Genomic DNA, 27,400 nt, shown 5'->3' with positions numbered 1-27,400 from the left:
ATTGGACTAGATGATCCTCAGGGTCCCTTCCAACTCTACAGTCCTATGATTCTATGAAATCCTATGCCAATCAGTGCAAACAATGATGTGCTAGCTGGAACAATGGCCTGACTTGCTAGGCTAGGCTCCATTTAATTTACTCCTTTAATCGTAACAATGAGGACGAGTGTCTTACTTTAGTTTTAGGCGTGGAGCTATAACTCCATGGCATATCTCATGCTTTGCCTGCAGAATGTCCCAGGTTCAATCCCCGACATATCCAGACAGGGCTTGAAAAGACTGTCTGGAACCTGGGACAGCTGCTGCCAGTCAAGGTTGGCAACACTGAATTAGATCCATGGCCTGATTCAGTAGAAGGCAGCTTCTTAAGTTCTGAGATTTGCCCTGGAGAGAGTTGGATGTTGAAGAATGGCTGCAAGGCAGTAGAAATGAGGAAGCTAACCAAGAAGAAAGCAGTCCCACAGGAGGCAAAATCGGGATGGAGATTTGCCTGGGACTGGTTAATACAGCAGCATAAATGGGAAAAGTCATGAGTTGTCCAGACTCCAACTCCCATCAGCCCCTGCCAGCACAACCAATAATCAGGAATGATGGGAGTTGTATTCCAGCCAGATCCAGCCACAGGGTTCTCCATCCTTTGTAGAAACTTACCTTAGGAACAAATGCAACTGCATTGGGGGTGAGGGGTCCCCACTTATCCGGTTTCCAAAGTCTCCAGTCAGCTGCTGAGAAGGGCATGAGAAAATTTCCCTTTCCACATACGCAGGTGGTACACCCAACTGTCTACTCCCGTAGTTGACAGTTGTCCCACTGTGAGTCTATACGCGGCCGCCGTAGAAATCCAAACGGTTGGACTTCCCCTTTGAGATTTCAGTATACCTTTTGGTGTAGAAGAAGTGGTTCTTATTCCTTAGAGCAATACTAGTTTTTCTTCTAGGCCAAGAGTGGGGAACCTTGGGCTTCCCAGAATGGTCAGTGGTGATGAGAGTTGCAAGCCAGCAACATCTAGGTTGGCCAAAGCATCCCCACACCAGCTCTAGGCAAAGATGGTCCACTACATCCTCTCCCTACTAGTGGACCTCCAGATGTCACTGGACTCTGAACTCCCACCTGCGCCAGGTAGCACTGCCAGTGGCAGAGATTGTTGTTGTCCAGGAACACCAGGTCAGAGAAGTCTGGTGTTCTGTTGATCCTGGAATTCCTTCCTTCCTTCCTTCCTTCCTTCCTTCCTTCCTTCCTTCCTTCCTTCCTTCCTTCCGCTAAAACTCAGGCAAGGCGGGCTCCAATGTTGTTCAAAACAGTGGTGCTGGGAGAAGGGGGCCTAAACCTTCCTGCCGTGGCATTTACATGATTGGACTCCCCCCACCCAAACTGCTAGGACCCCAAGCAGAAAAGGGTACTGATATTGTGCCTACAACCACCACCCCCACCTCCGCTGCTGATAGTCGCAGGAGCTCACAGCAGCTTCAGCAGGTGGGTGGGTGAGTGATTCTGATCGGAAAGTCAGTGCAGGGAGATAGTATCAACCCCCATCACCAGCGCCACTTTTCTCATTGAGACTGGAGCCTCCCCTGACTGCTTTTCGATTGTATGCATGTGGGGAAGAGAAGGTGGGGGGGGAGGACCAGTGCCAGGAGATCCAATAAGGAATTTCTTGTATCTCATCTATCTGAACCAAGGATGGGGAATCTCAGGCCTGATGGCTGATTGTAGCTCTACACCCTCCCGTCTCTCCTGCCCTTGGGGTTCTGCCAAGGCCACATTCTTCACCCTTCTCAAGGGCTTTTGTCTGGCTGGGCTGTGTCAAAATAATGCGTCCCGATTGCCTGGACAGGGGATGCAGAGGTGTATGTGTGGATATATAGAAACTTAGGGCCTTTGGATAGCAGCTAGCCAGCTGTGCGAAGGTGAGAGTTGCATTTGTTGCTTCACCCACTTTTGCCTGTAGCCACACTTACTTTTGCATTTGGCCCTGACCACAACTCTATTTGGTCCTTGACCGCTCTGCGCCCCCCCCCCCCCGCAAGTTGGAAAAGTGACCTCACCTGTGAGCTTAAGATATTAGGTCCCTTTCCTTCCTCTCCCTTGAGTTCTAAATCTGGCTGGCTCCAAGTTTTGCAAAACATTTTGCAGTCCTCACCATCACCTCTCTGGGGTGCATCTGACCTGCCGCACGACTGCTATAGGAAGCAAGATTGGATGCCTTTGACCACAAGGGGAAGTAGGAAGACTCTGGGTTCATAGACTCATAGAATTGTAAAGTAGGAAGGGACCTGAGGACCATCTAATCCAGCCTTTCTCAACGGATGGGTCCCTAGATGTTGTTGAACTACAACTCCCATCACCCCTAGCTAGCAAGGCCAGAGCTCAGGGATGATGGGAGTTGTAGTCCAACAACATCTGAGGACCCACAGGTTGAGAACTGCTGAGCAGTGCAGGAATATGCAGCTAGCCCATACAGGGACCCAACCTGCGACCTTGGTGTTATCAGCACCATGTTCTAACCAACAGAGCTTTTGTACCTAAGCTTGATGGTTTTGCTGTTCTCCTGTTTTGAAACTTGACACTGCTCCTGTTTCCATGTTCTCAGCCCACATGGCTCATGTGCCAGACATCTGGTGGCTGAGATCTCCAGTTCCTATAGAACTGGAATCGGGATGCCTGCAGCAGCCCACCAACCCCCTGCTTTCGTTCCGTGGTTTCTTTGGCTCGTAGGCTCATGTCCCACAGATTGCATCATTTTCACATGCGTTACTCTGGAAAGCACCTTATGCTTTGCTGCTGTAGCAAACCATCATTATTACATTAAATCATGAGAGTCGTGTGGTATAGTGCCTATAGTGGCACTTGTGCTCTGCTGACCCCATGTATGGGTGATTGCAATGTGCTCAGCCTTTGAAAACAGTCTGGAAGCAGCTGCAGCTAGGGCAAAATTGCAGCAACTATGATTCCAGTTACAGATGGGTAGCCGTGTTGGTCTGCCATAGTCAAAACAAAAAAAATTCCTTCCAGTAGCACCTTAAAGACCAACTAAGTTAGTTCTTGGTATGAGCTTTCGTGTGCATGCACACTTCTTCAGATACACTGAAACAGAAGTTGCCAGATCCTTCTATATAGTGAGAAGGTGGGGAGGGGTATTACTCAGAAGGGTGGTGGGAATGGGTGATTGGCAGATAGCTGTGATGAGCCTGTTGACGACTCTTTGTAACACTTTTTCGGTGGTAGTTGGTGGTCAGTGTTCTGTTGGGAGGGTGGTTGTTGTTCTCCAGTGGGTTGAGAGGTGTTGTGTTGTGAAGTTGTTGCTTGTTCTGCTTTGTCTTGTTGTTGTGTGTGTTGAAAATACTCCTTCAGGCGTAAACGGCGGAAAAATGCTTCCAAGTCCCCGCAGAACTGAATCGTGTGGGGATTTGGCAGGGCAGAATGACAGTCCACGTGAAAGGACCCATTCCCACCACCCTTCTGAGTAATACCCCTCCCCACCTTCTCACTATATAGAAGGATCTGGCAACTTCTGTTTCAGTGTATCTGAAGAAGTGTGCATGCACACGAAAGCTCATACCAAGAACTAACTTAGTTGGTCTTTAAGGTGCTACTGGAAGGAATTTTTTTTGTAGCAACTATGATGTTACCTGAAGGTCCTGGACTGGCAGCGTGAACTACTAGCTCGCAGATTCAAGGATCTGGTAATGATTTATAAAGCCCAAAATGGCTCAGGGCCCAACTATCCACAGGAATGCCCACCCAAAACCAGCTGACCCATTCCGTAAGATAATAACATTTTTTTATTTATATGCTGCCTATCCGAGTGGGTTGCCCCAGTCACTCTGGGCGGCTTCCAGCAAAATATTCAAAAACACAATAAAACATCAAACATTAAAAAAACTTCCCAGATGTCTTCTAAAAGTCAGATAGCTGTTTATATGCTTGACATCTGACGGGAGGGCATTCCACAAGGCAGCACCACTACTGAGAAAACCTTCTGCCTCATTCCCTGTAAAGTCACTTCTTGCAGTGATGGGACCGCCAGAAGGCCTTCAGAGCTGGACCTCAGTGTCCAGAACAATAAGGGATGCTCTGCTCATGATTCTCTCAAGCAGAGCCAGCCCACTGATGAGGTGGGGTGAAGCACCTGGCTCAGGCGGTGGAAGTTCCAAGAGGCAGTGCCCTGCCACTACCGGAACACCTTCTCACCAGCAGGAAGAAGGCTTTCCTGTGCTCAACATTGCTGGTGAGGAGATGAGTGGCGATGCCTTGTGGAACACCCTGGTTCTCACTGAGTTTGTCAAGGGTGGGCATGCCAATAGTGGCAGAAGTGGTGGTACAGGGTGTGGTGGCAGGAGGGGACAGGAAGTGGAATATTCCTGCCTCAGGAGTCGAAACAGGCCGAGCCGCCCGTGCTCTTAAGGATCATTGGGCCATGTGTTTTCTGTGGTCTCCAACTCAAGTTGACACCTGTCCCTTTTGCTGTTGGGATTTAGACATCAACTGAAGATATTTTCGTTTACCCAGGGATGCACCGATTTGTCCATTCCAGTTTCTCTTGCTTTCTTTCCAATCTTCTTCACATTTCCACACCAACTTGTGATTTTTGTTCAAAAGTCCTCGCAAAAATATTGTCAGTATTTGAGTTTATATTTATCCCAATATACACATTTGGTATTCGATTTTGCCTACCATGCACATTTTCCGCAAGCCGTGCTCCTTAATATCATTCGTTTTTGCATTACATTGCCACAGTGCACCTTTATATTAAAAACTTCCCTAAACAGGGCTGCCTTCGAATGTCTTCTAAAAGTTGGATAGTTATTTATCTCCTTGACATCTGATGTGAGGGCATTCCACAGGGCGGGTGCCACTACCAAGAAGGCCCTCTTCCTGGTTCCCTGTAACTTCACTTCTTGCAGTGAGGGAACTACCAGAAGGCCCTCGGAGCTGGACCTTAGTGTCCGGGCTGAACAATGGGGGTAGAGGTGCTCCTTCGGGTACATGGGACCATGTATGGTTGAGGAACTGCAAATGGGGCAAGTTCGGCTTAAAATGCAAATTGAATTTGAGAGCTGATGGGTTTCAGTGGCTGGAGGTATAGGTTAGGTCCTCTGAAACCAGGGTTCAAATCCCCACTCATTTATGAAGCTCGCTGGGTGAGCCTCGTAGCCTAACCTACCTCACGGGGTTGGGGAGAGGGAATAAAAAATCTGCTGCCACCTTGAGATCCTTGGAGTAAAGCCAGCTTGGATGGCTTTAAATTTAGGACAAGAAAAACTCACAGAGGATAATGCTATCAATGGCTACTAGTCTTGATGGCTAAGCTTTGCCTCCACATTCGGACGCAGAAATGCTTCTGAATGCCAGTGGCTGGAAGCCACAGGGGGGGAGAGTGTTGCTCTTGTGCTTGAATCCTGCTTGCACAATTCCCACAGGCATCACTTTGGCCACTGTGAGAACAGGATGCTGTCCTATATAGGCTATTGGCCTGATTCAGCACACTCTTCTTATGTTGTCGGATGGGACAGAACTCGAATAAATGAATAAATTTTGTTGTTGTTTAGCCGTGTCCGACTCTTCGTGACCCCCTGGACCAGAGCACGCCAGGCACTTCTGTTTTCCACTGCCTCCCGCAATTTAGTCAAACTCATGCTGGTAGCTTTGAGAACACTGTCCAACCATCTCGTCCTCTGTCGTCCCCTTCTCCTTGTGCCCTCCATCTTTCCCAACATCAGGGTCTTTTCCAGGGAGTCTTCTCTTCTCATGAGGTGGCCAAAGTCTTGGAGCCTCAGCTTCAGGATCTGTCCTTCCAGTGAGCACTCAGGGCTGATTTCCTTCAGAATGGATAAGTTTGATCATCTTGCAGTCCGTGATTGTTATTTTATAAATATTGTGATTTTGCATGTGTGCTTATTTACCGGGACATTTTGCTGTTTATCTTGAGCTGTACGCACCCTGTGCTCTTAGGAGGACGGGTGATGAATACATGTAATAAACAAACAGAAGGGCTGATGAGGGTTGGAGAGACAGCCGTGTTCCAGTTCCTTCTCACCAGGGGTGTAGCTAGCTGCTCTGGCACCCAGAGCAGCGGGGGCGGGGGGAGATCCGTGGGTGGCAGGGCGATCCGTGCACGGGGGCAGCGAGGCAATCTGCCCAGGGGGGCAGTGCAGCGAGCTGACCATGGAGTCAGCCTGGCAGACGCAAGCCCCATGCTGCTGTTTTGGGCAGTGCAGGGCCCCAAGCCACTGTGTCACTCCCAGAAGAGAAGTGTGGCTCGGGCACACTGCAGGCCAGGCCCCGCGGTAAGTGCCGCCCCCTGCGGCATGCCATTTTGTCACTTCCTCAGGGATGACACCTGGGGTGGGCCTCACCCCACCCCACCCCTTCCTACGCCCCTGCTTCTCACTCACTGACCATGTGCCAAGCACTTTCTCTCACCCTGTCACAGCCTTCCAACCTAGTACACTCTGGATGTTTTTGGACTACAACTCCCACCTCTCCAACACAGAACGCCTATGTTCCGGCTGTGGCTGATGGGATTTGTAGTCTTTAAAATGCCTGGCAAGGATGGCAGGTTGGGGAAAGCCTGCCTTGAGGTACCTTGCAGTGTTGTTGTATGGCTAGAAACAGGAAGGTGGGGTCATCAGTTTCTTTGCAGGAAGGCGAAGGCTCAGAAAGAAGGACTTTGATTGTTGCACAAAAGTTTAGAAGCCGGACATATTTTGTTGGAGCCTGCTGGGAAAGCTGGGTGCACTGCCAGTGAACAGACAGACCCTGTTCTGGCTAGTGTGTTGCAGCTGCCACTTTTGGCGGCACCAGAGGGAACTGGGCACTTGGGTTTCTGCACTCTGAATTACACGGTAAAAAACGATGTGAGGAGGGCAACCCCCTCTGCTCTGTGTGGGTCATGGTAGGAAACAGCCAGAATGGTTGAAGGCTATTCCTCCTCAGTCGGTAGAGCATGAGACTCTTAGGTTGTGGGTTCGAGCCCCACATTGGACCAAAGATTCCTGCATTGCCGTGGGGGGGGGCGCACTAGATGACCCTGGGGGTCCCTTCCAGCTCTGTGCTTTCAACCTCTGTCGTTCAGTCCTTCCTGATGCCCAGCAGCCACCCAAGGGAAATCAGGTGCCCTCGGCTCTCATTTGCCAGCGGGCTGCGCGCATGACTCCCCCCCCCGCAACCACCACGCAGGGACCCCCACCCCCCAAAAGCTCCCCTCTCCTCCGCCTGCTGTGTCAGTCTCTGCCTGGGCTGCAGCTGCGCGCAGTTGGGAGAATCTCCCGGTGTGGAGGGACGAGGATGCCTCCCTCTCCCCCGGGCCCCTTCCCTCCCCCATTTTGGTCCTCCCTCTCCCCCATCGCAACCCCCCCCCTCCCCAACGCACACTCCCACGCAGCTCCCACCTCCCTAAGCCAGACCTCTCTCATTCAAGCTTTCACACCGCTCTGCTCATTCAACCGCCGTGGCTTTGTTGTGCATGCGTGGGATTACATTTCAGAGAGGAGGGGTGGCTGTGGCCAAATTAGACTGATGGAGGGCAACCCCCCCTCCCAAAAAAACCCCCAACCTTCCTCCTCCTTTTTAAAAATTCCTCCTCCTCTTCTTTTTTGCCTCCCCTTCTTTACTGCGGAGGGTGTTTCCTTCTCTCTCTCCCCATTTCATATTTTAAATGTGTAGCTTTTCTTGACCCTGCGTGATGGCGCTTTTATGCTTCGTAGGCTGCCTCTGTTTCTGATTGCTATTCCTGGCACACACACGCACACACACGGATCACAAACATCACACACCGGCGACAAGGCTGCCACCCACTCACAACACAAAACAGGAAGGGGGGGGAGAGAGAGAGAGAGGGAAAATCTGCCACCGCTGGTCCCTCAATCTCCTTGGACATCCTGATGTCTTTATAGTGCCACCGAGAGAGAGACCCTGAAACCACTCCCTCCGTATCCTCTCCCCTCCTTTCCCCCCACCTCTCCCTCATCTCCATCAGCACAACCTCCCCCCACCCTTTTAGCAGCCTGCAGCCAACCAATCAGCCCCCCCCCACGACACACACACACACACACAGCCGTGCGCGCCCTCCCTTCCTCTTCCACACACATGTTCACCATTCCTACCCCTGGCATTAAATTTTCAAACTGCAGGCTACGGGGCCGTTCCTAATTACCTCCTATCCCCTAGTGGTCTATGAATAATGACTACTGAAGGAGCTCAAAGAGGTTGCTAAGAAGAGAGAGAGAGAGAGAGAAAGGGGGAACAAAAAAAATAAAAACAACAAAAAAGAATTGTGCTATATACATATTTTTCTCCCCACGTTTTTCCCCCCTCCTAAAGGATCTAAATCTGTGACCACTCTGCTCTGGGAGGACGGCAAGGGAAAAGAGCGAGGGAGCGCCAAAGAGGAGACGGAAGAGAAGAAGAGGAGAGCTTGCAGGTAGGGCGAAAGGAGATCTTTCTTTGGGGTGCTTTGATGTCTCTTTGGTGGGGGGCTGCGCGCTGGTCGCTCATTCATCAGCTCCCTTCGCTTTCTTTTCCACCCAGCCCCTGTAACCTGCCCTCCCTCTCCCCCCTTGGTTTTATGTTTCTTGCTTACGCCATTTGTGCTTTGGGGAGATTGTGGGGGGGGGGGAGCGCTTCAGAGACAGCCTCGTTGGTCTTTCGGCTTTGGCAGAGTTGGTGAGTGTGCATTGTCTCCCCTCCAAGTGGATTGTTTGAAAAGGGCTTCTGGATTTTCCTTGCAGAATTCCGAGCAAGCTGCATTCCTTCCTTCCTTCCTTCTTTCCTTTCGTGTGTTCGTTTGTTCTTTCTAAATCTGGTTGGACGCACAAGTGCAGGCGTGAAAAAGAAGTTTGGTTTTGGGGAGGGATGCTTCTTATGCAGGGTTGGGGGAGATGTTTGGAGTGGCTTTTTTTTAAAAAAAACGGAAGTTCAAAGAATGCTAAATTGGTGGCGAGGCTGAGATTGAAGGTTATTTTGGATGATGCCTTCGTAAGGTCTCAGTAAAGTTGTCGATGGAGACCCAGCGTCCCATTATCTCTTGCCAGTGTTTCCGTGCGCGGCTTTGATCGATGTGTTTCCCCATTGGTTCCTTTTCCCAGAGAATCAGTCTCTCCTCTGAGCTAGGAAGACCATAAATTGTAGCTAGCATTTGTACTGTACAGCTGTGATGGTTCATTTGGAAATCCCCCCAGGGCGGGGGGGGGGCATGCTGGGAGAGAGAGAGAGAGAGAGAGAGAGAGAGAGAGAGAGAGAGAGAGAGAGAGAGATATTTTCTCGAGGTCTCCCTGGGGTTCTCTTTTTCCCATGACAAATGTCTTGCCCCCTCCCGACGCAAACCGCCCACTGACACGATTATTATTTTTTAATAAATAAACGGGCTCTCCAGAGCCTCAAGGAAGCGTCGCCAGCCTACAAAAGAGCCTCCGTGATCTTCCTTCCTTTTTTCTTTTTCTGCTGCTGTTGCTGTTGCAGAAAACGAAAAGGAAGAAACTGGAAATGTATGCAGGGTGTTGGAGTATTGTTGCAGAAGAAGAGCTGGGAATCGGCTAGAGCCAAACTGCCAGCCAGCCAGCCTATGACATAGCAGCAGGATGCCGTCCACCCTCTGCCATTGAAGAGCTACTCAGAGCAGGCAATTGTGTGCGTTTGGCGCAGGTGTGGTGGCCGAGATCCACAAAAAGCCTCCACTCCAGAGCAACCCTATTAAAACCAACAAAGCGAGGCGACCCGGATGGGAGCAGATAGGTTTGTTGCACCTGTGTCGCTGTGTGCGGATGGGCGCATCAGTGCGCTTGGAATTCACCCTGCAAATATTGAACCTTTTTAAAAAACAAAACAAAACAAAAATGTAAATCCATCGATGGAAAGGTGCAGAAAATGCACCGTTCAGGGAGGCAGCAAGGAGAAGGTGCGAGACGAAACTTTGTGGCATGCACAAATCGTCGCAATGGTGGGTTTGTGACAAAGGAGACAGGTGGGCAGGTTTCAGAATGAGGAGAGGAAGGCAAAGCTGCAGTGTTTGGCGTAGTGGACAGACTGCTGTTTGTAGGCCAGCTGTGTGCAGTTAGGTGGGGGGAAGAGGCTCTTTGCTCCAGGTTTAGCCCAGCAGCAGCCTCTTTTTAATAGCAGTTAGACAGATGCCTCCAGGAACCCCACAAGGCAGGGGTCGCACAAGTGGCCTTTCTTGGTTGTTTTGACCTCAGCCCCTGGGGTTCAGAGATAGACTGCCTCTGAACATGGCAGTTCTATCTCTTGCTATCAAGGTTAATAGCTGCCTCCTGCTATTGTGTTTCAGACTGCATGTGGTTATTCTTCGGGGAGTATATAATTTCTGAGTGCTGCAAGGCATGGAAAAAGTAAAGTCCACAAACGCTCTGAAAGCACACTGTTTGTTTTCGGTTTGTTTGAGGGGTGGGTTTGTTTTCGTCTTTTGCAATTTAATCGTGGATATACTGGCCTTTGGACCTTAAATTGAACCTACCCTTTCTCATTTAAACCCAAAACACCCTCTGACTTTAGACCTGGGGCCGAAAAGATGCAAATCTCTTGCTAAATCCCTGCCAAGCCGCAAAACAGGATGTCACAGTTTTAATATTATGCAGTTGGATAGGTTTAAAAATCTCGCTGATATCTCTTACTTCAGGGAGCTCATGGGTAATGTACGTGCGTACTGGGTCAGTCCATGTTGAGCTTCACAACGACCCTGTCAGGTAGGTTAGGCTGTAAGAGCAAGAAACAGACAGGCCCAAGGCTACTCAACGGAGTTTCACGGAGTGAGGATCTGAACCCAAGGAGTGCAATTCAGTTTGCTATGGCTGCTACAATGGCTTTGGCAAAAAAGAAAACCTTTTTGTAGCTCTACCTGGAGCAGCTAGAGGATCGAACCTGTGACCTTCTGCATGCAAGAAACATGCTCCACCACTGAGCTACTGCCCTTCCCTGACGTATTGTAACTGCATATGTTGATGGTGTTCGTCGTCCATAACTCTGGGAGGCTGTTGAGCATCACAGGCTCCAGATTCCACCCTTGTAGCATAAACCCCAGTTCCACATTGTTTGCCCTAAACTGGAATCATCAAATGCACCTCCCATGTTACTGTTTCCTCAAACTGCTCTGAACTTGGGGTCCATTTGACCCCCCAATACCTGATGAGCAAAAACCTGCTCAGGAAGGGTTACCCCCCAACCCGCTCTCCCCGTTTATTTATTTTAATGACGTTGTTTGTTGTTGTTTCGTAGGGAAGCAGAAGTCCAGAACGGCAGGGGAGGCGGGGAGAGGACTGTGGGGGCGGAGAGTCGATTTAAATTGGGCTTAATGGATTCCCAAGGCAGCTTTTCGAGATGAAAGTCAAAATAAGACTGAATCTCAGCAGACCCGTCTCCTGCATTAAAGATGCTGCTCTCCTCATCTTAGCTCCTCTTCCCTCCCCCTTCCTCCTTTTCTTCTTTTTAAAGGGGGAAGAGGGGGGGGAGAGATTTCTGTGTTATGTGCACAGACGACAGAGTGGAGTTTTCTAGTCTTATAATGAGGACCCTAATTGAAGAGCGTAACCCTCGTGGGATCTGCATTCACTGACGGCTGTGTTTCTCACTCCTACTGGACTGTGGCTTTCTGTCTGGGGCGGAGCAGGCCGGTGGTCAGGGTGCAAGACTCAAAAGGTACGGGGGTTTAAACAGTGCTATCTCTATTATTGTTATTTAACGTACATCTATCCCGGCTCTCTCCCAAATTGGGATTCAAGGCGGGTGGTTTAAAATGTAAAAAATGCAAGGTAACGCAAACAAGCTAGTGAACAAACCATAATTCAAAGGCACCAGAGCACATTTGAAACCCAGTTTGCCCTAACAGCGGGACAGCGAATCTGCACCTTAGTTTCCAAAGGCGTCTCTGAACGGGAGAGTCCTAGCTAGCTGGCGGAAGGATCACGGAGAAGGAACCGGTCTAGCCTCTCTTGGGAGGGAATCCCACCATCTGGGGGTAGCCAAAAAAAAAGCTGCCTCTCTTGTTACTACCAAGCATGGCTCTCATGTTGATGGGACCTAGAGAAGGCCTTAAATGGCAACACCTGAAGGACCACCTCTCCCCATATAAACTGACCCAGACTCTACATTCATCACCTGAGGCCCTTCTTCGTGTGCCTCCTCCCTGTGACGTCTGGAGGGTGGCAACACAAGAACAGGGCCTTCTGTGCAGTGGCTCCCTGTTTGTGGAATGCTGGCCCCAGGGAGGCTCGCCTGGTGCCTTCCTTATATATATATTTTAGGGGCCAGGCGAAAACATTCCTCTTCAACCAGGCCTTTGACTGATTAATATTCTACAGCCTTTTAAGTATGTTTGTGTATGAGGGGTAGGGGGTGTTATTGTTTTCTTGTTTCTGGTTTAACTATTTATTTGTGCTTTTAACCTTATATTTTTATCTTGTGAACCACCCTGATATCTTTTGATGAAGGGCGGTATGTAAATTTAATAATAAATAAATAAATACAGTAAGGTGATCGATCGCCTGAGGATTGTAGTACCTGGGCAGGTTTGTGTAGGGAGATACGATCTTTCAGGTCAGACACATTATGAAATGAGGCAGGCAGGGAAGCAACAACAACATGTGTGCTCTGCATATGCAGACCAGAAATTGCTTGCTTTGCCTTAACAATGTAAGAAGCCTCCTCTGGCCTCTCAGTCCTCCACTCCATAGCCTCTCTTTTGATACACACCCACTTCTGCTGGATCAGTGAGATCCTGCGGGAGGCATTTGGTTCCTGGGGGGAAGGTGCCTGTGAGGGTCCTGGGTCTGGTTGTACAGGAGATTTCTTGGGGGTCTCCCGTCCGTTAGTCTCGGTGGTCTCTCCAGTCTTCAGCAGCAGGCCCAGTCCTGAATCTATTCCTGCTCCTTGTCCCAGCTCCTTAGATTGCAACTCTGCACACACCCCTGACACTATGTCTGGATTGCTGCTGGATTCTGGGGTCACAACACCAAGTTGGGGAAGGCCGCTTTAGCATTAAGACTAAAACCTGGTTGTTATTTTGGGGGGAGATCATCTGGAAAGACCCTTGTGTGACCAGATAGCTGCTGTATCTGTTCCGTGAGAAGAGACGGGGCAATTCCCAACCCCTCTTTTGCAAATCTGGTTTCCAATCAGGCAGAGTTTGACGCAGAGAAGAACCCCAGCATCCAGTGGCTTCACAATTCTCTGAAATGTGTTATTAAAAACGTTTGTACCTTGCCTTTTCGGCATGCGGGTCTAACGGAGGCAGCCCACAAACCAATAATTGAAATTCAGAAGCAAACACAGATGAAAAACGTAACCAAACAGATAGCATCGGAACCAGGCAGCCGGGAGAGGACAAAAACAAGGAGATACACAATAAATAGCCAGGCAGTGGAAACAACATAAGCAGCCTCCAGCCCCCCTCCCTATCCCCCCCCCCACCTCGGACATAACAAGAGGCCTCAAAAGGTGCTCTGGAAAAGAATCACCTTTAAAAAACAGCTTGGGTGGCCTGTTCCCAGGCAACCGTTAGCCGTAACCCAGGCAGCAGGGGAAATCAGAGAAGGACTCTGGAAAATGTTGAAGCAGGTAATGCCAGTAAACATGAGCCAGTGGTGTGATGTAGCGGTTAAAAAAGCCAACGCAATCTGGACTTGCATGTAACAACAACAACAATTTATTTATACTCCGCCCATCTGGCTGGGTTCCCCCAGCCACTCTGGGAGGCTCCCAACAGAATATTAAAAACACCAAATATTAAAAACTTCCCTGTGCAGGGCTGCCTTCAGATGTCTTCTAAATGTTGTGTAGTTCTTTATCTCTTTGACATCTGATGGGAGGGCATTCCACAGGGCTGGTGCCACCACCAAGAAAGCCCTCTGTGTGGTTCCCTGTAATCTCACTTCTTGCAGCGAGAGAACCGCCAGAAGGCCCTTGGTGCTGGACCTCCATGTCCGGGCTGAATGATGGAGGTGGAGACGCTCCTTCAGGTATACTGGGCCGAGGCCGTTTAGGGCTTTAAAGGTCAGCACCAACACTTTGAATTGTGCTCAGAAACGAAGTGGTAGCTGCACTCTGCTCTGTGCTGTTCAGACCACATCTGGAGTTCTAGGCACCACATTTTAAGAAGGACGCTGGCAAACCAGAGCACCGTCCGGAGGAGGAGCGTTCTGTAAGCCAAATCCTACAAGGGATGGTTGTAAGAGCTGGGTGTGCTTAGCCTGGAGAAGAGAAGATTATGGAAGCTGTCCTCAGAGATCCGACGGGCTGCTGTGCGGGTGACGGAGCAGACTGGTTCTCTGTAGATTCAGGATCGGAACCGATGGCTGCAAAAGGCAGGAAATGGAATTTTGGCTTACGTTCAGAGAAACCTCCCGGCGGGGAAAGCTCTTTGGGAAATGCGGAGCTCTCGGCTGGAGGTATAGGGTAGCAGAGGACGGGCAGTCAGGGTTGCTGTAGTGCAGTCGCATTTTGCCTTGCAGAACCTGCACTGAGTCAGGGATTGGAGTCGATGACCTTCGAGGTCCCTTCCACTTTTGTTGCCCAATGATTTTATACGGGAGAAGGCAGTTGTTGAGGCACCCTGGGCTCTGGCGGATTGCAGGGTAGCCGCAGAACGAGAACAGATGCTCCGACTGCTCACTGTTTACCAGCAACAGTCCCTATTTTCGGAGCCCTGTACTCTATTTTTGCCTTTGTAAGAAGGCCTTGTTAACACTGTGTTGTACTCATTAGAGTGAGTTGCTAGAGCTCTCGTTCTTCGAGATTCAGCACCCTCCCCAGGGTTACGTTTCGGAAGAGACGGGTGTTTCTTGAACTTGGTGCATGTCCCCCAAGGGATCTGAAGAAGCCAGGAGAATTAAGAAGTGGCTCAGAGGTCAAGTCTGCATGGAGCATACCCCTCAACGCTTTGAAACCAAAATCCGGGACGCCATCTTCCCAGACGCCATCTTCCTGGGTTTTTTTATCGCGATGGCACAGCAGCCATTTTAGTTGCTGTGATCTTGCACGATTTCGTGCTGCAGTTCCCCCCAAAAAACCCTATTTTGGGGGGGCACAGCGCCCCAAAACGTGCATTTTGGAGTGGCACGCGAGATTGTGCCTCCCCATGTTTTCTGAGGGGAAATGGTGTCACGAAATTGTGCGAGATCGCAGCAGCCAAAATGGCCGCTGTTCTCTCGCGAGAAAAAAGGGATGTCTCAGTTTTTTCGGGACACTTGCAGGGTACGCATGCGGAGGGCCTCAGATTGCACCCCTGTCAGCATGTCCAGGTAGGGGATAGGGAAGGCCCTTGCTTGGCACTATGGAGAGCTGCTGCCAGTCTGAGTAGACGATACTGAGCTAGATGGGCTGCTGTGGTAAAAGGCAGCATGTTTAAAAGCAACTCTTCATTCAGGACCATGATGACTAGCATCTTACTTAAAGGAAGGGCTATACCTGAGTAGTAGCTGACTTTGGTGTAAAGCAGCTCCCTGTGTTCCTATTTGCATCTGGAGGAAGTTCCATGCTTATGGTGCCACCACTGAAAAGGCCCCGTCTCTTGTGTGAGCAATGGAGAGAGCAGGACCTCCGAGGCCACTTTTCATGAACAACTGGTTTGTAAAGGAGAAGACAGCTTCTGAGAACTTCTTTCTTCCACTCCGTCTTCTTGTGGCAATGCAGGGTGGCTGGTCAGATTTTGCTTGTCCTGTAAAGTGCAGCAGGGTTGTGTGGATGCTGAGATTGTGTCAGTGGAAAGAAAAAGCAGTTGTGGTCCTGGGTACAGAGATCATCTACCTTCCTGAGAACCACAGCCCTCCTCCTCCTCCTCCTCCTCTTCGTCTTCTTCCTCCTCCTCCTCCTCCTCCTTCTCCTTCTCCTTTTTTAAAGCACAAGTTTCTAGCCCACATGGATGGCTGGGAAGATACGTGGGCAAAACCGACTGAAGCCTTGAGTAAGGCCTGGAAAAGATTGCTTGACAAGAGCAACTCCAGCATCTTTCCCCCTCTTTGGCAAAACCGGAATGAACTATGTGAAATATGCAACAATGGAAATGTATCGTGTTTGCCTCCTTTCTACAAATTGCAGAAATGGGTTTGCCTTGGAGTGCCTGGGTCTGAGCATTTGTGTTGTTTTTATGCAGAGCTCTAGCTGTGACCTTTCCAAGTTGAGACCGTCTCCCTGTCCCTCCCTCCCTCCCCTCGCCTGCTGTTCCGCAGCTGTAATTAAAACTTGGCCAAGAAGACCCTTAGCCATCTTTTGCAGGCAGAGCTGGCATCAGGACTTTGAGGATTAGGTTGGATAAGGCACCATCCATTGGTCCCCTTAAATAAGAAGGGGCGGGGGGGATTAGATGCAAAAAGCAAGGGACCGCCCCAGAATCCTTTGGTGAGATCACTCATGCAAGTGAGTCAAGCTACGTCATTTATTGATTTGGTCAAGCTATAGTCCGCTTAATATTATAATAAAACATTTGAAAGCAGTTTATAAAAGGGGGTTGCATGCTCTGCTAAGGCTTTCTCAGAGCAGAACCATTGAAGTTAATGGTCACAGCTCATTTAAGTTCATTAATTACCCTGAATAGGACAATTCCTTTCATGGAGGTTGTGGGAACACTGCAAGGTAGCTTAGTTGGCTAGAGCGTTGTGCTGATAACGCCAAGGTTGCAGGTTCGATCCCCGAATGGGATAGCTGCATATTCCTGCATTGCAGGGGTTGGACGGGATGATTCTCAGGGTCCTCTCCAACTCTACAATCCTATGAAATGAGGGTTGAATCCGGACACTTGGAATGCCAGGTTAAGGGCAGGTGGATGAGAGGAGCATTGTTCGAAACTAGCCGGGTACGTTTTGCTACTAACGTGGGTCCTACTGCAACTTTGTGGATATTTTCAGTCGTCAGCTTGGTGACCACTGTCTTAAAACCTCTTCCTTAGTCCATAGTTAATACCGTTTCCATTGTGTGTGTTCCTCCTTCTTGCATACTGGGACAAGCATACTGTTGTAAGAGCAAGCTACAATCAAACAATGTAGTTGAGAACGTATGGAATCTGTTGGAAGGAACAAGCATTCCGTTGTGGTGACCGTAACCCAGGTCTGAGGTGGCATTTGGCGCCTAGCTTATATATCTGAGTTTCTAACCCTGGAGAGGAGGGGAGAGATGCCAGCAATGAACCCTGCCACTGTACTGGGCCCATAAGACACAGGGTACAAAGGTACCAGCTTATGGTCAGGGATTTCTCCTCCACCGGCTGCCACCACTGACCAGGGGCTGCTTCCCCGCTCATTCCCCTTCGCAGCAGGAGGTGATGGAGCCGGCCACTGAAGTCAAGATGCTCTTGGCTCTGCACTCAGCCTCCTCTGCCGCTTTTGAACATTGGGGGGCCCTCCCCCAAAATATGGGACGCAGGTGGCGCTGTGGGTTAAACCACAGAGCCTGGGGCTTGCCGATCAGAAGGTCGGCAGTTCAAATCCCCGTGACGGGGTGAGCTCCCATTGCTCGGTCCCTGCTCCTGCCAACCTAGCAGTTCGAAAGCACATCAAAGTGCAAGTAGATCAATAGGTACCGCTCCGGCGGGAAGGTAAACGGCATTTCCGTGCGCTGCTCTGATTCGCCAGAAGCGGCTTAGTCATGCTGGTCACATGACCCGGAAGCTGTACGCTGGCTCCCTTGGCCAGTAAAGCGAGATGAGCACCGCAACCCCAGAGTCGGTCACGACTGGACCTAATGGTCAGGGGTCCCTTTACCTTTACCCCCAAAATATGGGGGGGGGGGCATGAAAGAGCTCGCGCCCTAGAAGATGGTGCCCCTGGCCAAGTGTTGGCTCTGATCATTGCATGCCAGGCTAAGAAAAGAGGAACGGGTTTCTAGCGAGAAAGGACTAGCGGGTGATCCGAGCCTTTTACCGCCCCTTTAGAGGAATGCGTATTGACAATGACAATGAAGGTACAGGCCGTATGTGATTGATTCTCCCGCCCCCATTCCATTACAAGGTATCAGGAGAGCCTACAGTGGTAGAGAGGGTTTAATTTCAGGCACCGCTGCACTGAATAAGAATAGGGCTTGGCGCCTTTCATCCGGAGATCCCAGGATGTGGCGGGACCTGATCCATGCAAAGCTGGCCGTTCTGTTGGGGGACAAGGGGCTTGCTCCAAGCCAGCTGTTTTGATGAAGGAGGCCACATCAGGGGGGTGAAAGACCCACTCAAGGGGTCGCCTTGCCTTCCCTCCCAGTAACCTGCCCTCCCCACCCCCAGGAAAAGTCACCCCTGTGAAATAGCCCTGCACCATCAGCCTCCAAAGCAATCCATTGATTGAATTTACATGCAGGTGCCTTTTTGAAATATTGGAACCATTGTCGCTTAAAATCTAATAGCCTCCCTTTAGGAAAAGCTGCAGCTGAGTGCACCCAGAAGGCCACAGGTTCGATCCCTGGTTTGGCCAGTTAGGGCCGAGAATGTCGCTTGTCCTGGAGAGCCTCTGCCAGTCCGTGTGGACAATATAGGCTTGGTATAAGGCCCCCATCTGCGCTATGGATTTAAAACATACCTCCAACATGTTCGGTCCCAAAACTGGGGCATGCGTCTTCCCGCCCGTGGTCCTGCACAAGTCACGTGACCCATGCAAGACCACGGAGCTCAAAAGACACACTTTTGGGGGTGGGGGGGAGCAAGACCACAGCACCCAAAATGGGACACTACAGGGTATGATTTATAGCAGTAACATGCCACTTTAAACAGTCCTATGTCCCTCCCCCCAAAGAATCCTGGGAAGTGTAGTTTGCTAAGGGTGCTGAGAGTTTCTTGGAAACCCTGACTTCTCTCACAAAGCTGCGGTTCCCATAGTGCCGTAACAGTCAATCCCCAGGGAACTCTGGGAATTGTAGCTGTTTGAGGGAGCCATAGCCAGCCGCAGCCTCCAGGGCTTGGGCGGTGACGGGTATCTTTCCCAGCCCTCTTATCCTACATGAAATCCTTTTAACTGGAGGTGCCACTGATTGAACATAGAACTACAGAGTTCAGAGAGACCCCCAATTCCTGTCAGATGGCCACTCAACCTTTGCTTAAAAACTCCCAACGAAGGGAGCCCGCCATCTTCTGAGGTGGTCGGTTGCGCAGCCAAACAAGCCTTTGCCCTCAGAAAGTTATTCCTGATGTTTCGTCAGAATCTCCCTTTTTTGGCCGTTTGAATCTACTAGTTTGGGCCCAGCAGAGCAGCCCGAAAACCAGCTTGCTCCATCTTCCATGTGGCAGCCCTCTTGATATTTCAAGACGGCTATCACATCACAGGAGAGCTTTTTGCATGCAGAGCTGGTCTCTGCCACTTAGCTGGTCTCCCTCCCCTGTCAGGGAGTGATGGCCAGCCTTTCCCCTCTACTCTAGGGGGGGGGAAACCCTCCAATTCTCCTGTAAATGATCATCATTAAAATCCTCCTGCCTCCGATTTATTTTGCTTTCCATCTGGCTCGGCCTCTTCCAGAAGCAAGCAGGACGAGGAGAGGGAGAGACGCACACACAGACAGACACAGGCGCTATCTCTCTCTCTCTGCTGCTGCTGCACACCAAAGGGAAATGAGCGAGGGCAAGGAAGAGGGGGAGGGTTTTTTCCGCGGCAGGCAATCCATCAATCCTCGGTTGTCAGACGGGGGCCTTTGGAGTTCTCTGCGCCAGGCTGTTCTCCTTTCCAGGAGGCGTCCCTCTCCTTGCCTAGCTCCTTAGAAAAAAAGAGGTTGAGAGAGGGAGGCTGGTTTTCTGCTTTACGGCATACTTGAACTTCTTGCAGGCCGGCCTTTCAGAGCGCCGCTGGGTTTTGGCAGCCACAGCTGCCTGGGAAACGTCAGCCCGTGTGTGGGTCTGCTTTTTAGTAGAGCCAGCATTTGCAGAGAGGACCCCTTTCCCCAGTGCTCAGGATGTGGGCGAAGTTTGGAAACAGCAACAACATCACCATCCTGTTGCTGCTTTAAAAAACAAGGAGCTTTTAACTCAATGTGCACATGGACCCTCCACCTGGTTTCTCGTCCCAGCCCCTGAATAGTTATCGTCCTGGCTGTGCCAGCAGAAGCAGTACCACTCTGTTGCCTCTTTACACAGGCAGCTTTCAACTCACCTTGCACTCCAACTGCCCGCCCCGTTTCTAGTCCCTGTCCCTGAATAATCACTGTCCTGATGGTGCCTTTGGGAGTAAAGGTAAAGGTACCCTTGCCCGTACGGGCCAGTCTTGACAGACTCTAGGGTTGTGCGCCCATCTCACTCAAGAGGCCGGGGGCCAGCGCTGTCCGGAGACACTTCCGGGTCACGTGGCCAGCGTGACAAAGCTGCATCTGGCGAGCCAGCGCAGCACACGGAAACACCGTTTACCTTCCCGCTAGTAAGCGGTCCCTATTTATCTACTTGCACCCGGGGGTGCTTTCGAACTGCTAGGTTGGCAGGCGCTGGGACCGAGCAACGGGAGCGCACCCCGCCGCGGGGATTCGAACCGCCGACCTTTCGATCGGCAAGCCCTAGGCACTGAGGCTTTTACCCACAGCGCCACCCGCGTCCCTTGCCTTTGGGAGACACCTGGTTAAAATCTTGCTAGTGTGCATTGCTCACACTGTCCTTCTCTGGGGCTCAGCTCCCTTGCGAGGGTCAGTTCCATCTCACAATGGGGGACCAACTCACCTTGTTGTGTTAAAAATTGTGACTTAAATGGGCTCTCTCTGGCCCCATTATTAGATTAATAAAGTACGTTTTGCAAGTGTAGGATGGCTAAAGGGTTTCTGGATAGCAGGGTTATTCCAGTAAATATAATGCATGGAAGGCACTTAGAAACCCTGGCAGTGCATTGTATTTGTCTCTGCATTTATATATCCTGTTAGCTATCTATCTATCTATCTATCTATCCATCTGGGATGGATGGATAGATGATGGCAAACCTCTGACACTTCATTTGTTGTGGGACTACATTTCCCAGCAACCACAGCAAGTTTGGCCAATGGTCAGAGATAATGGGAGATGGAGTCCACCACAGCTGAAGGGTCACAGGTATTCAATGTGTGTGTGTGTGTGGGGGGGTACTTTTCAGGAGCTGATAAAAATGTTATTGTACCGGCAACTCTATCCAAATACGTATTTTAGTTTATTCTCTTGATATTTTCTTTATTAAAAGACCAGTTTTTAACTTTGTATTTTATTGACAATCTGAATGCTTGTTTTTATTTTAAAAGACTGCTTAGAGGTTCTAGATGTACAAGCAGCATATCAGTTTTGTTAAATGAAACAAAAATGTGTGTGTGTGTGTGTGTGTGTGTGTGTGTGTAGTGTGTATGCGCAATGGGGAATCTGTAGCCCTACAGATATTGTGTGTGCATGTATGTTTGTATAGAAAGTATATGTATGTGTGTATATATAGTATAGTATTTATATATAGTGTGTGTAGAATATATATTACACACACACACACACACACACACACAATATCTCCATCCCAGTGTTCTAGTGTGACTGACATGTGGAGTATACCCAAATTATCACCTCACCCCCTGCATGTAACATACTGTTTTAGCTGACAAGTGCAGCTGTTCCTGTAACCTTTCAAGATAACGACGAGGAGGTATTTAGGGGGGTCTCAGGAGAAAAGTGTCCCCCCACTCACACAAGCACCATAATTTGGTCTGTGTGGAACTATGGGATGCCAATATTCTTTGCTGTGAAAGCAGTGGTGTCTGTTTATAGATCTCTGTGCCTGTAGCCTTCCTCGTCTGTCCCCTGTCCCCCAACGAGCCTCTCTGGGTCGCTCACTTTAAGGTTGCCAGTTGTCAGCCTAGAGATGCTTCTGGTCCCTTTTGTCGAAAAGCTTCCAAAGTCTAAGAACATAAGGAAAAGCCTGTGGGATCTCACCAAAGGTCCCTCTTGCCCAGTGTCCTGTTCCCCAGAGGACGTTGGCAAGGTAAGAAGAGATGCAGTTGTCTTCTGCCCTTCAAGTGTTGGTGCTGACCTTGAAAGCCCTAAACGGCCTCAGTCCAGTATACCTGAAGGAGCGTCTCCACCTCCATTGCTCTGCCTGGACGCTGAGGTCCAGCTTCGAGGGCCTTCTGGCGGTTCCCTCACTGCGAAAAGTGAAGTTACAGGGAACCAGGCAGAGGGCCTTCTCGGTAGTGGCACCCGCCCCTGTGGAACGCCCTCCCACCAGATGTCAAAGAGAAGAACAACTACCAGGCTTTTAGGAGACATCTGAGGCAGCCCTGTTTAGGGAAGCTTTTAATGTTTAATAGGTTATTGTATTTTAGTGTTCTGTTGGAAGCTGCCCAGAGTGGCTGGGGAAACCCAGCCAGATGGGCGGGGTATTAATAATAATAATAATAATAATAATAATAATAATAATAATTATTATTATTATTATTATTATTATTCTGCCCATTCCTCCATGCCTCGTCGCCAGTGCTCTTTGCCCTATCACCGGGAGGTGAATAGTAGCCCTGTTTGCTAACAGGGAGAAGGGGTGCAGGGCAGGAGGAATGGGTTCATGGGGGGCTGGAGCATAGAGAGGCCCGCAAAGCACCCTTTACCCCCCTTCTGTGTGATTTCTGCTGCTGATAGTCAGGATGAGGTCTGTGCTAGCCTGCTTTCAATACCCTTTGGGCCTGCTAATTCCTGGGAACCACAGGAGAGGAGAACATTGCAGGAGGCAGGGATGGACACCAACTTTGGTTGGCTTTAAAAGAGGAGTAGACAAATCCGTGCAGGAGAGGGCTACCAAGGCCTACTAGCCACAGGAGAACCGATATTTTCTCTGCACACTGGAGCTTGCTATCTACTGTGTGTGTGTCCGTCTCATCTGGTCTGTGTTCCTGAGCATATGTAGAGAGCCTCATATGCATACCGAGAAAATTGCCTGGGGTTTTTTTTTTAAGGGTTTGACAAATTCTTCATGGAGGATAGGTCTATCTATAGTCATATTATAAAAACGAATATTTAACTTCAAAAATTGGGGCTTGAGTTTGCTTCCCCACCTCTTCCCTCGCATCTCTTTTTCCTTTTGTGTTGTGTCTTTTAGATTGTCAGCCTGCTGGCAGGGACAGTCTTGCATGTAAGCCAGTCTGGGAGACTTTCCAGCTGTAGAACAGCATACAAATACTCAAAATAAATAAATATTAACCATGACAGCTAAATAGAATAAATAGAACCTCCATTCCCAGAGGCAGTATACCTTTGAGCACGGATGCTAGGAAGCATCAACAGAGGAAGGCTATCGGCGTTGTGCTTCTTGCCTGTGAGCTGCCCAGAGGGGGGACATCTAGCTGGTCACTGTGGTGTAGGAGAAGCAGATCATTGGAGTCCATGGGCCTTTGGTTTGCATCCCCTGAGCTCACCTTTTTATTCACGGTGTGTTGTGTTGCTGGGAATCGTCTCTGGTTTTCTAGCTCCTTTCCTTCCTTGTTGGTACATAACCCTGATTACAGGATTCGTGTTTTGGGATGGGTAGTAGTGGCTGTCGCAAACAAGCCCAAGCTGAAATTAAAGCCTGGCCGTGATGATGGCCATTCTGTTATTTTAAGTGCAAAGGGGATGTTGCATTGTAGGACCAGATTGCAGGATGTATTGCGCTCTTTGCACCGGTGGGGACCAGCGAATGCAGTCTGGTACATTCCTAGAGAAGGGGAAGTTGAGGTGCGTTGTAGGTGTGTGGGGAGGGAGAGGCTGTATCTCAATTTACAGTCGTACCTTGGATCTCAAATGCCTTGGCTCCCAAACAAATCGGCTCCCGAACGATTGAAACCCAGAAGTGAGTGTTCTGGTTTTCGAACAGTTTTTGGAAGCCGAATGTCTGGTGCGGTCCTCCAGCCAATGGGAAGCTGTGCCTTGGTTTTCGAATGGTTCCAGGAGTCGAATGGACTCCTGGGACACATTCTGTTTGAGAACCAAGGTACGACTGTATATGGAACAAGGTCGGAGAGTTGTGCCTTCCTGTATCACCCAGAAACAGAAGGGTTGCAAACACCACTTCTGGGGGGGGGGGAACTTTGGCCCCTGGCTTAGCGCTATGTGCAAACACAACCAACAGCTTCATACGTCCGTGATTCTCAAATTGTGTTTATGCACAATTTGAAAACATGAACCACCATGTTGGATGTGCCCACTGCTCGCTGCTGCTTGTGGCGGCACTGATTTCCCACCCCCATGCTCAAAATAGGAGCAGCAGAATCACAAGGGAGGAAAGGTGTACTCAGGTTTAGCAAAAAGGAAACCTGTCGATTTTGATTTCTCTCAGGGCTCATCCACACTTCCCCTCAAGCCGCTGCTTTCCCCTGAGGAAAACCGCCCTTTAGCGCTCAGTTGGAACCCATGGAGAGAGCCCACTAAACGAAACTCCAGCCCAAGAGTCTGTTCAGCTGCCTCAGCTTTTGAAGCTGGAGTCAGTCCGGGCCCCACTGTCCCAGGCCAGGTGGAAAAAGGCCAGCAAGGCACAGAGCAGGTCTTTCAGGACTCACAGCCAAGATGGCAGGCTGGTGCCTCAGCATTTAGAATCACAGAATTGTAGAATTGGTCATCTAGTCCAACCCCCTGCAATGCAGGAATCTCAGCTAGAGCATCGATGACAGAGGGCCATCCAATCACTGCTTAAAAACCTCCAGTGAAGGAGAGCCCACAACCTCCTGAGGGAATCCGTTCTACAGTGGTACCTCGGGTTACATATGCTTCAGGTTACTGACTCCGCTAACCCAGAAATAGTACCTCGGGTTAAGAACTTTGCTTCAGGATGAGAACAGAAAATGTGCTCCGGTGGCGCAGCAGCAGCAGGAGGCCCCATTAGCTAAAGTGGTGCTTCAGGTTAAGAACAGTTTCAGGTTAAGAACGGACCTCCGGAACGAATTAAGCATGTAACCCGAGGTACCACTGTATTGTCAAACTGCTCTTGCTGTCCAAATGTTCTTCCTGATGTTTACTTGGCATCTTGTTTCTTGCAACTTGAAGCCATTGGTTCGCGTCCTGCCCTCTGGAGTAGGAGAAAACAAGCTTGCCCCATCTTCCATGTGGCAGCCCTTGAGGTATCTGAATTTAGAGTCTAAAACCAAGAGTTTGAATTGAGGCCAGAAGCACATTGGCACCACTTAACTAACCCTGGTCCCAGCCACCATGGCTAGTGGTTGGGAAGATGGGCGTTGTAGTCCATCAACATATGGACATTGCCAAATTGGCTGCCCCTAGTATGATGGATTTGTAGAGTTGGAAGGTCCCCAAGGGTCATCTAGTCCAACCCTTTCTTCTGGTGTCAATCAGTTATCAGCGTTTCTGGATTGTCTTCAAGAGAGCCCCATGCAGAGTGCATTGCTGTAGCCCAGCTGGGAGGTGACCTTCCCCCTAAGTATCAGAAATCTGGGGAACCGTAGGCTAAGAGAGATCGGAGATGCGATCCGGCCAAAGGCACCTCCTTAAATCCTCGTACCTGGCAGGGGCTGGGAGATTGCGCAAATGCAACACTTCATGTCCTCTGGGAGCAGGAACTCAGCCACAAATGAAACCCTGGATAGATATCATTATTTCTCTCTCTCTCTCTTTCTCTGTTGGCAAGGGAAAGATGATGCAGAGGCATTGCCAGCTGTGGGAGGCGTAAACAAGAAGAAGATGAGAGAGGAGGGGTGGGGAGGGAAGATGGTTCAAGGCAAGAAGGAACCAGGGTATCGGGAGGAACAGAGAGATTGATGAGGAGGTGAGGACTCTGGAGAGAGAGAACCCTCCAGGACTACGGGAGCTCGCCAGTCGGCAAGGGAGATAAGGCTTGCAGAGTCATTCAAAGCAGTGAGAACCTGTAGGATATGGTTGCTTTTCCAAGAGGGGTGGCAAATCTCTGCAGCAATTGAGGTGGAGGGGAATGAGCTCTGATGGCATTGAGCCCCCTCTCCATCTTCTTCTCTCCCCCCTCCTCCTTCTGAGTCTGAGCCCAGACATTGGCGCTATGAGGACCAAGGATCATTAGCTGGAAATGAGCAGATGAGCTGCTTTCTTAAAAGGATTGTCTGATTCCTCTATTGATCCGCTTGATTTAGAAGGTGGAGCGGGTCAGAGGGTCATAAATTATCATTTGGAAGCGGGAGGTGGGGGTGGGGTGGCAGCCAGCGGCAAGGGGGAAAGGAAGGCGGTGCCTGCGGTTTAGCTGCAGGGGCGAGGGATCCATCTGGGAAGTTCGGAGGCAGCGGCATTGTCCAATTCAAGCCTGACAGGGACTGGGAAACCTGTTTGAAGAACCAGCTTGGCAAAGTTCTCCCCAAGGGAGCCAAAGAAAGCTTTGCTGCCTTTCGTGCGCCTTGAGTAAGCTCTTATGTTTCCCTTTCAGATAGGTGAAGGGGCAGAGGGGCAAAGCACTTGCCTGGGCAGTGTTTTCTGGGGTGCCCATGGAAGAGCAGAGCGGAGGGTCTTTGATGCAGCAGTAGAACACCTGCTTTTCATGCAGAATGTCCTGGGTCCAACCTCCGGCCTCTCCAGATAGAATGTGGTGGGGGATCTTTGTCTGTGTCCCTGTCAGAGCAGACAGTGCTGGGCTAGGCAGACGAAGAGTTGGACCCGCTATAGGATTATATACCAAGTCAGATTAACAAGAGGCCATATGATACCCGGGACGCAGGTGGCACTGTAGGTTAAACCACAGAGCCTAGGGCTTGCCGATCAGAAGGTCGGTGGTTCGAATCCCCGCGACGGGGTGAGCTTCCATTGCTCGGTCCCTGCTCCTGCCAACCTAGCAGTTCGAAAGCACAAAAGTGCAAGTAGATAAATAGGTACCACTCCAGCGTGAAGGTAAACGGCGTTTCCATGCGCTGCTCTGGTTCACCAGAAGCGGCTTAGTCATGCTGGCCACATGACCCGGAAGCTGTACGCCGGCTTCCTCGGCCAATAAAGCGAGATGAGCGCCGCAACCCCAGAGTCATCCGCGACTGGACCTAATGGTCAGGGGTCCATTACCTTTATATTATACCCATCATCCAATCTCTGAAGGCCTTTCATCTAGATCAAGGGTGGGGAACTCAGATGTGGCCCTCCAATTCTTTCTATCTGGCCTTCAGAATCCTCCCTGGGCAACAGACCCCAGTAGCCCTACCTCCTGCCCTCCTTGAGAGTTTTTGCCTGGCTAGAAGGTGCCTCTTGCTTGTCTGGATGGAGAATAGAGAGGGACGTGTAGAAACTAGCCTACCATAGAGAGGTAATATTTACGTGTCTTGCTCCTCCCACTTTTGCCTCTGGCCCCGCCCACCGCTGGCACATGGCCCTCTGAAGGTCATCCAGATGAGAATGTGGCCCTCAGGCTGAAGAATCTTTCCTTGTCCCTGATATAGATGTTGGAGCAAATCTGTTTTCTGCTGCTTCGGAAGGCAGGATCCAAATCAGCGGGCACCAAATGACAAGAAAGGGGATTTTTCACCCAATATCATGAAAATCTGAAGATGCTTCTGATGGCTATTTGGCAGAGGAACTGTG

The 27,400-nt window shown here is 50.1% G+C and overlaps 1 protein-coding gene across 3 annotated transcripts in view; it reads left to right on the top strand.

Moving 5' to 3' along the window:
- RAI1 (retinoic acid induced 1) overlaps positions 1–27,400 on the top strand; it is a 212,955-nt gene that overhangs the window by 60,954 nt on the left and 124,601 nt on the right. For 2 of the 3 annotated variants that reach the window (XM_077918681.1, XM_077918679.1), the window contains exon 2: positions 8,323–8,422. The exons of the other annotated variant lie outside the window; for it this stretch is intronic. The gene's annotated coding sequence lies outside the window, so the exon portion shown is untranslated. The remainder of the gene's footprint in view (positions 1–8,322; positions 8,423–27,400) is intronic. 3 annotated transcript variants of the gene reach the window in all.

Source organism: Podarcis muralis, chromosome 14 (assembly GCF_964188315.1).
Source record: "Podarcis muralis chromosome 14, rPodMur119.hap1.1, whole genome shotgun sequence".
Taxonomy (NCBI): Eukaryota; Metazoa; Chordata; class Lepidosauria; order Squamata; family Lacertidae; genus Podarcis; species Podarcis muralis.
The sequence above is the reverse complement of the archived record's forward strand: the minus strand, read 5'-3'. Positions and strand labels throughout refer to the sequence as shown.